Source organism: Sciurus carolinensis, unplaced genomic scaffold (assembly GCF_902686445.1).
Source record: "Sciurus carolinensis unplaced genomic scaffold, mSciCar1.2, whole genome shotgun sequence".
Taxonomy (NCBI): Eukaryota; Metazoa; Chordata; class Mammalia; order Rodentia; family Sciuridae; genus Sciurus; species Sciurus carolinensis.
The window spans coordinates 412,276-426,986 of NW_025920183.1; the positions used below are offsets into that span (position 1 = coordinate 412,276).

The window sequence follows — 14,711 nt, forward strand, 5'->3', positions numbered from 1 at the left end:
TTGGACCCCAGCTCAATGCCAACAGCTGAATCTCCCTGGAGTTGGCCTCCCAGGCCCTGTCATTCTGGTCTTGAAACTCTGGCTGAATGGCCCCCACCCCCAAAGTGAGTCACCAAACCTGCTCGTTCTTGGGAGCATTTTTGACAGGATGTGGCTTCAGGTGACCTGAATCTTTGCAAATATTTTTTCCATACATCTTTATCTTCATTTCCCTCTAGAAAAATAGTAATTCAAACAGATACAGGGGGGGGCATTCAGATCTTTGAGTCTCAGGATGTGAGCAGTGATCGACAAGGAAAGTGTCCATTCAGAATCTTTTGCCCTTGCACCTTGGAAGTGCCCTGACCCAATGATGATAGCAACAGATACCCAGGTCAGTCTTTCTGTGCTCTAAATTGCCGTGAGCCCCAAAGAGAATCATTAGCTCATTTTCCTGATCTGTAAGATGGGGCTCACCATACCTCAACATGTGAAGTTAGTGTAGTCTTTGGGATGCAGGGATTGCTTCTGTTCTTTTCCCATGCTCCTGGACGGGTCTAGGAAATTGAAAATGAGGGTCACAGACTGTGACAGGGAGCAAGACAGAAAAGGGCACATTGATGTATGGAATCAGCTTGCTGGTCACATACCTTGCCTGTAGATTGGGACATGAAAAGGATCTCCCCTTCACCAAAACCTCAGAAAACTACTTTCCAGAGAGGTTAAGTGACTTGATGGATGTCACACAGCAAATTGGTCACAGAGCAAAAATTAGACATCAAGCTTCTGTGACTCCTTGGTCACTCACTGTGCACCAGAATGAAATCTAGAAATGAGGATTTAGGTTCCTCACTCCAGATGCATAGATACCAGTCCCTGTATGACCTTGGGCATTGCACACCCAGTGATATGGACCACTCAAGGTCACTTGCATGGTTGGAAACAATACACCAGCAGAATGGAGAGAGTCTTCCAGCAGAGACCACAAGTTCCCTATGTATCTGTGTCAAACAAGAGAAAGAGATTTGTCTTTAAAAAATACCCCCTGGTTCATTCTTCCTGCTAAGGATTATTTTAGCTATTCTGGGTTTCTTATTCTTCCAGATGAATTTCATGATTGCTTGCTCTATTTCTGTAAGATACATCATTGGGATTTTAATTGGAATTGCATTGTATCTCTATTTTTTTTGCATTTCGAAGGGCTGCTTTGTGGCATAACATATGGTCTATTTTCAAGAAGGTTCCATGTGCTGCTGAGAAGAAAGAGAATCCATTCTTTGATGGATGGAATATTCTATGTGTTAGTTAGATGTGAAGGGGACAGTTTTGGTTCGTCGATAACTCCTAGAAAAGACACTCCGCAGATACAGGTCTCACACGAGGAACTTTTATTCAAGCGGACAAAACGAGTCTGCTCGGGGGAAAGGGGAAAGGGAAAGAGAGGGAGCAGAAGATGGCGCACGGTTCTTTGTATTGGAATTTCGCGGGCTGGGAGGAACCAATCATGGAGGAGAATTATTACAGACTGACTGATGGACCAATGACATATTGGAACGTAATGTGGGAGGCAGGAAGGTTATGGCAACGTAAGCCAGAAATTCCTGTAACGGGAAAGGCGGGCTTAACGGCAGATTGACAGGTGATGCCTGTAGCGGGAGAGGAAAAGGTGGCTTTATACCTAACATTCCCCCATTTCCTTTTTTATAAAAAAATTTTTTTGGGGTACATGGATGAAGGTCAGTCTTCTGTAATTACTTCCTGCTGGGGTGTGGACGTATAGCTGGTATCATTGTGACAGGAAGAACTGGAGACTTGATAGTTTCTCTGGAGGCACATCTGCAGCCAGGCTCCAATTTTTGAGAGATCCTGATATTTCTGCAATACAAGTTGATTAATTGACATGAAAGTAAAGACAGGGGGCTCCCCTTCTCAGCTGGCATTCTATTGGAAAGAAAATTTGGTGGTTAGGAAAATTGTAAGTAGGCCTCTGGTTCTTATGGCTGGGTATGGTTGTCTGGTATCGTCTGGCTCCCAGTTTCTGGAATGGGAGGAAGGGTGGAGGGCTTCATGATCTTCAGTCTGAGATGAAGGGGTCCCACAGGAGTGGCTGAGTATCGGTTAGAAGAAGCCTGTGGATTAGGAGCTGGAGAAGGGTTAGTGGACCAAGAATAGAGCTTAACCCGAGAAATGTGTAGCCATCCTGGTAGATTTTGTACCTTGACAGCTGTTGGCATGGTTAGGATCACTGTATGGGGTCCCTGCCACTTGGGAGATAGAGGGATTGTAGCTTCTTGAGGAGGAGAAATAAGAACATGGTCTCCTATTTGAAGAGGTTGGGTAAGAAGGCCAGATAAAGGTTTGGGTAGGGTGGAGTCAGCATAACCCCATAGAAATGCTCGAATGTGATTCAGGAGAGGAATGGATATTTGAGAAGGAAGAAGGGAAGGAAGGGGCACTATTCCAGGTGGCAGGATGGGACGACCATACATTAACTCAAAAGGGGAAATATTAGTTGGTTTCTTTGGGAGTGAGCGAAGACGCAGAAGAGCGAGAGGCAGGTGTTCAACCCAGTCGAGGTGAAGTTCTAAGGAGAGCTTGGTTAAAACATTTTTAAGAGTTCGGTTTGCTCTTTCTACCTTGCCTGATGACTTTGGGTGAAAAGGGATGTGGAAATTCCAAGGGACCCCAAGAGTCTTGGCAAGTTGTTGGGTGACCTGGGAAATGAATTCAGGTCCATTATCTGACTGGAAGGAAGTAGGTACTCCAAAGCGAGGGATGATTTCATGAAGGATGAAGGTAGAGACAGTTATTGCCCTTTTGTTGGAGGTGGGGATGGCTTCAATCCATCCTGAAAAGGTGTCTACCATAACCAATAGGTATTTAGACTTCCTTACTGTGGGCATGTGAGTGAAGTCAAGCTGCCAGTCTACCCCTGGAATGGTGCCACAGGCTTGGTGAGTTGGAAAAATGGGAGGCCTGACAGCTGTAGGATTTGTTCACAGGCAGACTTCACATGAGGAAGAGAGTTCCTTTAGAAATGAGATATCAGAGGAAGACAGTTGCAGATGAGTTTTAGCAAATTGTAAGAGTGAAGAAAGGTTGGGGTGAAACAGACAATGGAGGTAAGAAAGTATTTCCCTGTTGGGGGGTGGTGAAGGCAAAGGATTATGGAGAGCCATAATAGGGGCTAGCCTGGATGAGAGGGCAGCCCTTTTAGCCTCCTCATCTGCCTTGTTATTACCTGAAGAGATGAATGATTGATGTGTTTGATGGGCCCTGCAATGTACAAGGCCTATAGTTGCTGGGAGGTGAACAGCCTCAAGGAGGTTTAGAATGTAACTAGAGTTGGTGATGGAGTTTCCTCTTGTACTAAGAAGGCCTCTCTCTTTCCAGATAGCAGCATGAGAGAGGATAATGTGAAAAGCATATTTGGAGTCAGTGTAGACTGTGAGGGATTGTCCCTTTGCGAGGGTGAATGCATGGGTAAGGGCAATTAGTTCCGCCTGTTGATTGGTAGTGTTGTTGGGTAGTGGTCCCGATTCTATTACCTTTTTAAGAGAGACAATGGCATATCCAGCTTGACGGATTCCTTTATGGAGAAATGAGCTTCCATCAGTGAACCATACGAAAGTAGGGTTTCGTAGAGCTCCTTCCTGGATGTTAGAGGGGTAGGGAAGTAAATCTCCCAGGGTCTCAAGGCAGCTGTGGGTTGCAGAAGTATGTATATTGGAAGGTAGGGGTAAGAGGGTGGCTGGATTTAGAGGAGAGCATGTTTTGAAGGAAATGGAAGAGTCCTCAATAAGAGCGATTTGTAAGGTTAACACCCGGCAGGGTGGTAGCATCTGCAGACCTTTATAAGTAAGAAGCTTAGATAGATGATGAGGTGAGTGCACTTTGGTGGAAGCCCCGAAAGAAAGTTTTTTTGATTCCTGAATTAAGACAAATGCTGCTGCTAATACTCTAAGACATGGTGCCCAGCCCCTTATAGTGGGGTCTAACCTCTTTGACAGGTATGCTATTGGTCCAAAAGTAGGACCAAACATGTGTCCTAAGACCCCCAGGGTGAATCCACTTTTCTCAGAGACAAACAGGTAGAATAGTTTGGTTAAGTCAGGGAGATGTAGGGCTGGAGCTTGAAGAAGGGCTTTCCTTAAGATCTGGAAAGGGGCTTCCACTGTGTTGAGGAGAGGTTCAGTGGGAGTACCCTTTGAAGCCTCATATAGGGGAGCTGCTAGGATGGAAAAATTGGGGATCCAGGATCGTAAATATCCTGCTAATCCCAAAAAGGAAAGGATTTCTTCTTTGGTGGATGGAGTGGGCATGTCCTGTATTAATGCTTTTCTCTCTACAGTGATGGCTTTAAATCCAGGTGAGAGGCTGACACCTAAGTAAACAACCTGAGGCTGGGAAAGTTGCACCTTTGCTGGAGAAACTCTATAACCCCTGTCAGCCAGAAAGTTCAAAAGCTTAATTGTGTCCCTTTGGGAGTCCTCAAGAGAGGGGCTACATAGAAGAAGATCATCAACATACTGTAAAAGGAAGGAGGAAATGAATGTGAGAGAAGTAAGATCCTGAGATAATGTTTGGCCAAAAAGATGAGGACTGTCTCGGAAACCCTGTGGGAGAACTGTCCAGGTCAGCTGAGAAGAAACTTGAGTGAAAGGGTCAGTCCAGGTAAAAGCAAAGAGATCCTGTGAATCAGGGTGAAGTGGGACAGTAAAAAAGCACATCCTTTAAATCTAGCACTGAAAAGTACGTGGTGGAAGACGGGATAGAAGAAAGTAGGGTGTAAGGATTGGATACAATGGGAAAGATGGGGACCACTGCTGAGTTAATGATGCGGAGGTCTTGCACTAGACGGTAAGATCCATTAGATTTCTTAACAGCCAGGATGGGTTATAAGGCAAGTTGGCAGGGCGCAGAAAGCCTTTCTGCCTTAGATCCTGGATGATTGGTTGAAGTCCTATGAGGTTCCTTTGGGGAAGGGGATATTGGGCCTGGGCTGGGTAAGATGTTGGGTCTTTTAGATGAATGAGTATAGGTGAGCATTTAGCTACAGAGGGTGTATGAGTGTCCCAGACCTTGGGGTCAACCAGGGAGGGAGGAAGGGGATATGAGGACTCTATTTGAGTTGTATATTCCTGTAGGGTCATAAGGAGAGGAATAGCAAAGGAGTCTTGGCTAAGGCGCATGGTGGGTGAGAAGGAAATAGAGGCACCCAATTTGGTTAGGATGTCCCTTCCCAGAAGGGGAATGGGACATGAAGGAATTATTAAAAAGGAATGAGTAAAGCCAATTTGTCCTATATGGCAGCTTATTGGGGGGTTTGTAGGGGATTATATGGTTTTCCCTCTACCCCGACAATAGAGGATTTGGCAGGGGAAGTCGGTCCCCAAAACTCCCGCAGCACTGAGAATGTGGCTCCAGTGTCTATAAGGAAAGGGATCTGCCTCCCTGCCACCGTAAGGGTCACCCGGGGCTCCTGAGTCGTGATGGTTGTCAGGTGTAGGAGTCCTGGGCCCCTTCATTCATCCATTGCCAATCCCAGCAAATCGCTGGAGGGAGGGACCAAGGATGACCTGGCACTTCTCTGAGCACCAGGGCAATCCACTGCCCAATGTCCCAGTTGGTGGCATTTTGGACAAGGACTTGGGGGCTGCTGGGGGTTGGGGCAGGCTCGTGCCCAGTGGCCCTCTTGCCTGCACTTGAGGCATAGGCTTGCAGATCTTCTGGGAGCTTGGGCGCCCCTAGCGGTGGACAGTTGGGCAGGTCTAGCCGGCTGAAAGGCTTTGGCCAGCATTTGGTATTTTAATTTTTGTTTTTTTCCTTCCCTTCTGTTATAAACCTTGAATGCCACTGCTAGAATGTCTGGCTGTGGGGTAAGGGGCCCCCTATCCAACTGCCTCAATTTCATCTTTATGTCAGGGTAACTTTGGGAAAAATAATAAGTCATAAGTAGCTGCCGTCCCTCTGGGGTTTCAGGATCCTGGTTGGTGTACTTAAGCATGGCCTCTGTAAGGCGGCTTAGAAATGCTGATGGGTTTTCATCTTTGTCCTGTATTACTTCCTGAAGTTTATTATAGTTAATGGGTTTAATAGTAGCTTTTCGTAGACCTGCAAGGATGCAAGTTTGAAACCTATCTCGCTGTAGACACCCAGCCTCAGTATTATAGTCCCATAGGGGCTCTCTATTTGGTACTGCTTCAGCTCCAATGGGATGGTTTGGGGTCGAATGATGAATGTCATCTGCATAATCGCGCGCCTGTTCCCAGACTCTCCTGCGTTCCTCAGGGGTTAGGGTGTTGGACATGATTATGTAAATGTCATGCCAGGTAAGGTTATAAGACAGGATAAGGTATTGAAATTCCTTAATGAAGTTTGCAGGGTTGGAGGTGAAGGAACCTAGCCGCTTCTCTATTTGAGACAGATCAGACAGTGAAAAGGGGATATGAACTTTGATTACTCCCTCCGCGCCAGCCACCTCCCGTAAAGGGGCTAAGATATGCACGAGACCTCGTGTTGGGGGGACTTGGTGGGCTGAATGGAGGAGCGGAAGGAGAAACAGAATGAGGCAAAGAAGAAGAATGGGTAAGGGATTCTGCAGTAGGAGGCTTGTAAGGAGATGACTCATTGGCTGGATCAAACTCAGAAGGGAAAGAAGGGTTAAAAGGTGGGGGAGAAGCCAAGAGAACAGGTTCAGGTTTTTTGGGAGAGCAGAGATTAGGTTTAGGCTGAAAGAAAGAAAAAACACGAAGGGGAAAAGTTCCTTTCCATTCACCAGGTTGCCCACATATGTATTTAATTATAACTAGTACAAATAGGCATACAATTATACCTAGTAAAAAACTAGAATTCAGGGTGTCATAAATAGACCATTCTGACTTACTATCTAAAGGACAATTTAGCTCTTATTCAGGGAATAGGTGAAGGGATTTGAGATGGTTTAATAAACATCTCAGGGGCGAGTTTGCTGGGTTGGATGTTTTGAATTTCATGGTAAACTGAGACCCACCTGGGTAGTGGATTTGGCGTCCCAGAATCCACGGTACCAGGCAACGAGAGGTTAAAAACAATGATTAGGTCGTCACCCGAAATCGCTGTTTAAACGGGCAAAAAGCCGAGAGAGGGTTTGAAGACCTGGCCAGGGTTTCAAGAGGGAGCCGCGAGAGGAGGGGGAGAAAAGCCGCAGAGCAGCGAGAGGGACTAGCAGCGGCAGAAGTGAGTAAACTTCAAACCCTAAGAAAGAATCACAGCACCATAAAATTCAGACATCCACCCAACAACTAAGACCAATTATGAGGACCAAGGAGGTACCCCCACACCTTGGCAGTTGAGTGGCAGGAGCCACGAGGGGTGAAGCCACAGGGTGGCGAGAGATGAAGCCGCTGGGCGGCAGCAAAAGGCTTCGAGCCGGCGGAGGGAGCTGGGGACTGGCTGCTTTATAATAAGGAGGGGGGCTGCAGTGGACTGCAGGTGAAGGTGCGGGTAGCCGAGATGTGTTTAAATGGTCAGGGGCCTGCCTAAGGGGAACTCACCAATTTTGGAGTCCGGTGTTGTATGCAGAAAACTGGACATCCAGGTAAATGGAAGGAGAGCCTGAATCTGCGGGCACAGGAGAAATCGGATGGGGTTCCGCTTGCTTAGTCAGCGGAAAAAAAAACCATCCCGGGTCTTTCGGCACCAGATGTTAGTTAGATGTAAAGGGGGCAGTTTTGGTTCATCGATAACTCCCAGAAAAGATGCTCCGCAGATACAGGTCTCACACGAGGAACTTTTATTCAAGCGGACAAAACGTGTCTGCTCGGGGGAAAGGGGAAAGGGAAAGAGAGGGAGCAGAAGATGGCGCACGGTTCTTTGTATTGGAATTTTGCGGGCTGGGAGGAACCAATCATGGAGGAGAATTATTACAGACTGACTGATGGACCAATGACATATTGGAACGTAATGTGGGAGGCAGGAAGGTTATGGCGACATAAGCCAGAAATTCCTGTAACGGGAAAGGCGGGCTTAACGGCAGATTGACAGGTGATGCCTGTAGCGGGAGAGGAAAAGGTGGCTTTATACCTAACACTATGTATGTCTATTAAGTCTACATTATTTATTGTGTTATTGAGTTCTATGGTTTCTTTGTTCGATTTTTGTTTGGAAGAGCTATCTAGTGGTGACAGCAGTGTGATAAAGTCACCCAGAATTATTGTGTTGTGGTCTGTGTGATTCCTGAAATTGAGAAGGATTTGTTTGATGTACAGGGATGCACCATTGTTTGGGGGATAAATATTTACTATCATTATGTCAACAACTAAACTGATTATGGTTCCCCTAATCAGTATGAAATGTCCTTCTTTATCCCTTCTGACTAACTTTGGCTTAATGTCCACTTTATCTGATATAAGGATGGAAAACCCCGCTTTTTTCTGAGTCCATGTGCATGGTAGGTTTTTTTCCCTTCCTTTCACCTTTAGACTATGGATGTCTTTTTCTATGAGATGAGTTTCTTGGAGGCAGCATATTGTTGGGTCTTTCTTTTTAATCCATTCTGCCAGTCTATGTCTTTTGGTTGATGAGTTTAGGCCATTAACATTCAGGGTTATTATTGGGATATGATTTGTATTTGCAGTCATTTGGTTTTTTTTTTTTTTTTTTGGTTTTTAAGTTGGCTTGGTTTCTACTTTGACTGGTTTTTCTCAAAGGTAGTTCCTCCCTTTGCTGCCCTACCTTGTTGTTTTTCATTTCCTCCTCATGGATTATTTTGTTGAGAACATTCTGTAGTGCCGGCTTTCTATTTGTAAATTCTTTTAACTTTTGTTTATCATGGAAGGATTTTATTTCATCTTCAAATCTGAAGGTTAGTTTTGCTGGGTATAGGATTCTTGGTTGGCAACCATGTTCTTTCAGAGCTTGAAATATGTTGGTCCAGGCCCTTCTAGCTTTTAGAGTCTGGGTTGAGAAGTTGGCTGCTATCCATATTGGTCTCCCCCTATATGTAATCTGATGCTTTTCTCTTGCGGCCTTCAAAATCCTGTCTTTATTTTGAGTGTTAGGCATTTTGATTATAATGTGCCTTGGTGTGGATCTGTTGTGATTTTGTGCTTTTGGTGTTCTGTAAGCCTCTTGTATTTGATTTTCCATTTCATTCTTCAGGCTTGGGAAAATTTGTGATATTATTTCATTGAATAGGTTGTTCATTCCTTCCTAAATCCCAATAATTCCTAAATTTGGTCTTTTCATGATGTCCCATAGTTCTTGGAGATTCTGATCATGATTTCCTATCATCTTCTCTGTTTGGGCAACTTTATTTCAAGATTAAATATTTTATCTTCATTTTCTGAGGTTCTGTCTTCCAAGTGGTCTAGTCTTTTGGTGATGCTTTCCATTGAGTTTTTTATTTGGTTTATTGTTTCCTTCATTTCAAGGATTTCTGGTTTTTTTTTTTTTTTGAGATCTCTATCTCTTTGTTGAAATGATCTTTTGCTTCCTGCAGTTGCTCTTTCAGCTTATTGGTATTATTATTCATTGCCTGCATTTGCTCTATTATCTTATCCTTTGCTTCACGAATCATCTTAATCATGTATAATCTGAAGTTCCTTTCTGACATTTCTTCTAACATACTGTCATTTGATTATATTAGCATACAATCTAGATTTGTTTGGATCATTTTCTTCCCTTGTATTTTCATGTTGTTCAAGTATCTTCTCCTCTAACAGTGCAGATATGAGGTATTGCAGATTTCCCCCTGTAGGCTTATAGTGGCCCTATAGGTTTCCAAAACCCTTTCTTAAGGGGAAATCAATATTAGCAGTGCCCAATTCAGACTCTATGCAATCCTAGACCAAATAGCCCCTATGAGAACAATAACAAAATTGTCATAATGAACAGAATGAGTTCAAATATTATCTTCAATAAAACAAACAGATTTGCAATAAGGTCTGCAGTTTCTAATGGAGGACAAAGAGGATGCAGAGGGATGTAGAATGTGGCTGTTAATGGGATGAAAATGAATATACAGAAGTTCTAGATAATAAAAAGGGTGAGAGTGTAATCAAAAGAAATTGGATGTTAGCATGCAAAAAAGGGAGAAAGAGACTCTGAGGGAACAGGTAAACAAAAGGAAAAGAGAGCAAGAGAAGTAAAGAAATAAAAACTTAATTTTTTTTCTATAAGGAGAAAAAAGAAAATCTACAGTATAACAGTCATATAGTAATGAAACCTCCCAGAGTTCAGTATCCTGATGCATGAGAGGTACCTGACAATGATCTTCAAGTCTCCAGCAGGCGTCTCAGGATGTACCTCGGATCGGAGGTACAGCTTTCAGGATTATCAAAGATGGCCACTCTGGCTTCAAAATGTGTTGGCAAATGGGGAGCACAGCTTGGGGTGTGGACGTAGTCAGCTGTAGGTCCTGGAGGCAAGGTGCAGTTGTTCAGGCAGTGGTCCTGGAGGTCTGGTGTGTTTGTTGTGGTTGTGGGGTCCTGGAGGCCAGGTGTAATCAGTTGTTCTGGGGTCCCGGTGATAGGGAACAGCCAGTTGGTCTGGGGGTCCTGATGGCAGGGAGTAGTCAGTTGATGAGAGGGCCCCAGAGTAAGGGAGTGATCGGTTGGGCTGAAGGATCCTGGAGATGGGGCTCAGTCAGTACAGCCAGGGTTCCTACAGGGCCTGGCTGTTGTCTCAAAATGGTGGCAGCCACATGTAATCAAATCTGCAGTTACTGTCACAGTGAACTTTTAGGCAACAGCAGGCAGCTGGTGCTCCACTGGCAGTCGGTTATCAGTTTGCTGACTGTTGTTGGACGATTGGGAGGTGAACCTCAAGCGTTGGGTGATGGATAGGTGTAAGGCAGGTGATGGACAAGTGAGAGGCAGGCAAATGGTGGATGATAGATGCCTGACCGTGAGCAATCTGCACTCAAAAAAGGTGTCAATATGCTGGCAGACTGCAGGTGATTACAGTAGACAAATGGGGTAAATAGCAGGGGATCGAGAAGCAGCAAAATCTGCCTCACCAAGAAACAGATATCCTCTGCTTGATACCAGAGTTATGGAGTGACAAGGAACACAGTCTCCCTTTAGTCCGCCATCTTGGATTCCCCCCCCAAGGACATTTTAGACATGTTCTCTCAAACATTTTATTTCCTCTCCAAGGATATAAATAAATACACATTTACAAGAGAAGGTTCATATCAGGGATCACTGAAACTGGTTTTTAAAGCCATTTTATTTGATTTTATTGTGTATTTATTACTTCATACATCATAAACATCTATGTCAGTGCACTTAGTGCATGTATCCGGCACGGTAAGGTCATAGGCTCTTGGTAAACACACACAGAAGGGATTGGCAGAAGGAGGTAGGGAGGTTAGCTGGGAGCTGCCAACCTCCCCGTGGCAGAAGTTAGCTTTATTTCTGGACCAGTATTCTACCTTGAGTGGACAGCTTTCTTCAACTGGGACTTTCTGCCATGATATTCTGCCTCACTTTGGGCCCCTGATTGATGGAGTGGGTCAGGCACGGACTAAGTCTCTGAAACCATGAGCCCAAAAACACTGTTCCTCCTCTGAGTTGTTTTTGTTAGCTCTTTTGGTTCTAGCAATGGAAAACTGACCCACAGGGGGTCATCTCCAGTCTTCACTGCCATGGACAGTGCCAACATGGTCTCCTTTGTCCTCTTCCCACAGTGCACTTCTCTTTATACATCATTTTAAGATAAGCACCTCGGAGTAGAGATCCTGGGGGGATGGTTGGCTTACCATCAAGGCATGAATCCTCCAAAATATTTATGGGCTTGGCCTCCCAGAGTTCTGGGTTTCCCTCATGGACAGAAGTAAAATATCTTGAGAGAAAAACAGAAAGACCTGAGACATTCAGGGTCTGTTTACAGAGCACCACTGGATTCTCGAAGGTTATCTCATTTCACTCTGTCTGGAGAGCATTTCTCCCCACGGGGACGTTGGGACTTGCCCCTTCTTGCCCTCACTGCTCCTTGGGACATTTCTAAAGTAAACCCTCTCAGACTTTAGAAAACACCACCAGCTGAAGGGAAAATCATGTACACTCCTGGCTTTGGTGATCCTCAGAGACCCACCCACATGAGATGCTCTGTTCTCTCTGCAAAATTAAGAGGTGCAAAAAGATTCCTGGAGCTGCCTGCCAGGCTCATTCATAAGTCACTTGTTTTAATATTGGTTTGGCAGTTCCAATAATGATTTCTTTTTTTAAAGCACAGAACTGGGAAGCCAACTTCAAAACCCAGATATGAACCTCTCCATGAACCCTGCCATGAACTCAGCCATGAACTTGGCCATGAACTTGACCATGAACCCAGCCTGAGCTAGGAGTGTGAGCAATACTTCACACAACCATGCCATCTTCAACCAGGGCCCCTTTTTAAGATCATTACATCTGTCTCTCCATTCCCATATCATAGAGGAATAAGTAAAGACTTTTCTAGAGTTGACACACTGATCATTTAAGCTCAAACTTTAAGCTACAATTCAGCAGCTCACACTTTGCCCAATGCTGGGCTCTCATGGTCCTGGCTTGTCAGGGGTGGGCTCTGAGGGCCCCAGAGCCGCATCCTGGCCTAATCTCTAAGATGGCGCCTGGCAGCTTGCCAGACATAGCTGCACTCATAAACAAGTTTTAGAAAGTAACTCTGGTTGGCTGTTGTACATGAGGCAACCCTGGTATCTGCCTGGAGACTGTTTCTTGATAGGCTGACTTTCCTGGTAGTCTACTCTCTGATAAGCTGATGTTCTTGATATAAGTCTGAGACTTGCGGAATAAACTGCTTTTGGTTCCTGTGATCAAGAAGAGCGTAGGCGTTGTGATTATCCCCACGGGCGGTGGGCGATCATACTGGCTGATGATTGCCTCGCCCTCAGCCAATGACGCCACCCTGGGGTGGCAAGCAGTCCCTCTTGGGAAGGCAGGAGAGATACTGCAAACATGGGCTCCCCAGTCTGCCAGGTACAGCAAGAGGTGCCTTTCTGGGCAGATGGTGGGTGAGATTCTCTGTTGAGGTGAGGAGCACCACATGGGGAGGTGCAGAGAACCAGGATATGTCACAGGGACTCCCTCCTGGGGCTGTCCACTGTGGGGAGGTGCGTCCCTGCACAGTAGGGTGTGGGGCAGCAGAACACTGCTGCTTTCCTCCCTCTGGAACTCAGGGGCCTCCTGCTGCCCCTGGGCAAAACCATCCCTCAGTTTGGCCTCTACTGACCTACTGGGACTTGGTTTAGATGTTGCCCAGGAAGCCCTCCCTGACCTTCCTCTGGGATCTACAGTCACTGGCATGTCCCTTCTCGGTACCCAATTACCCACCCCTTGACCATCTCCCCAGCCAGACTGCTCTCTGTGAGGGCAGGGCCACCCGGCTGTGCTAATCACTGGGCCTCCAGCCACCAGCTCAGGCCTGGTGAGTAGGAGGCTGCTGGAGGATGCTCAGTGAGGGAAAAGGGCTCCAGCAGACTCTGACAGCTCCAAGGTGACCCCTCTAAGATGGAACCCGCAAAATCATCTTATTTGGGAAAATGAAAGTGTCTCTGTGGATGAGCCTGTCAAGGCTCTAGGATCATTGTGCATCATCTGGGGGATTTCCAAAGTCAATGGCAGGCCCTCCTAAGAGAAAGGTGGAGGGAGATCAGAGGGACACAGAAGGTGGAGCCAGAGGCTGGCGGGGTACGGGTGCGGGCCGAGGGACATCTGAAGCCACCATGACCTGAAGAGGCAGGGAGGGTCCCTTTGCCCACTGACACCCCAACTTCAGACTTCTGGCCTCTCGAGTGTGAGAGAAGTATCTCTGTTGTTTGCTCCACGCACTCCTTGGGGTTTCTCCGGAACACTCCTGCTCAGGGGCTCAGAGGGTTAAGAATGGCTGAGTGTGTTCAACTTTTGGACCCAACATGCTTAGGTGGCTGTATTCTAAATCCAGCTCACCAGGTGGAAATCAAGGTCAGGTTCACCTTGAAAATGGCCCAGGTGACAGCCAGAGCTGTCCCGACCTCGCGGGACCTACTGCCTCCAGGGTGATGACTCCATTTCCCAGCACCCTTTGCAGCTAAGTTCAGCCATGTGTCCATGTCCTGGCCAAAGGACTGTGGGTGGAGCCACAGGAGGATATCCATGCTGTGTCCCTGAAGGGCATGAGTTCATGTCCCTTCCCCTCACACTGGCTGGGAGGCAGCCCTGGGCAGTCCTCTGGGTTGTGTAAGGGGATTAATTTTGGTGTCCTGTGACAGTCCCTGTCAGATCGGGACACTCACCTCCCAACAGTGCCCTGGGGGAGAATCCCCCTGCCTTACATGCACCTGCTAATGTTTGTGTCTGGCACCGCAGCTGAACACACTCTAACCTACCACCGTCTCCCTGAAGGCCACCACTCAGCTGTCCCCCCAGCTTAGAGCAAGTTGCTGTTCTTTGGAGATCCACTTCCTGCCTGCACTTTCCTGGGTCATTGGCCATGGTGGCCAGCTCATTTCCTGGAGCCTGTTTCCTCACCTGTAGGGGAGTGTCCACCCTGCCTTGTGATCCTGCCAAGACTTAGCTGGGGACTGAGCCTGAGGGTGCTTTGAGTGCCCATGCCAGCGTCACCTGGAATCCCAAGACCAGGAGAAGGGAGGGTTCCTGACAGTCCCCAGGGAAGGCAGGAGCAGCTGCTATCTGGAAATCTGCAAAAGAAGATGTCTGCTGTTGACACGAGCCCAGGGATGGGGCGCTGCAGCCCCAGCAGATCATTTC

At 46.5% G+C, this 14,711-nt stretch overlaps 1 pseudogene; it reads left to right on the top strand.

Annotated features, from left to right (window-relative positions):
- The window catches only part of LOC124974847 (probable RNA-binding protein 19), a 470,746-nt pseudogene that overhangs the window by 161,392 nt on the left and 294,643 nt on the right, over nucleotides 1–14,711 (top strand).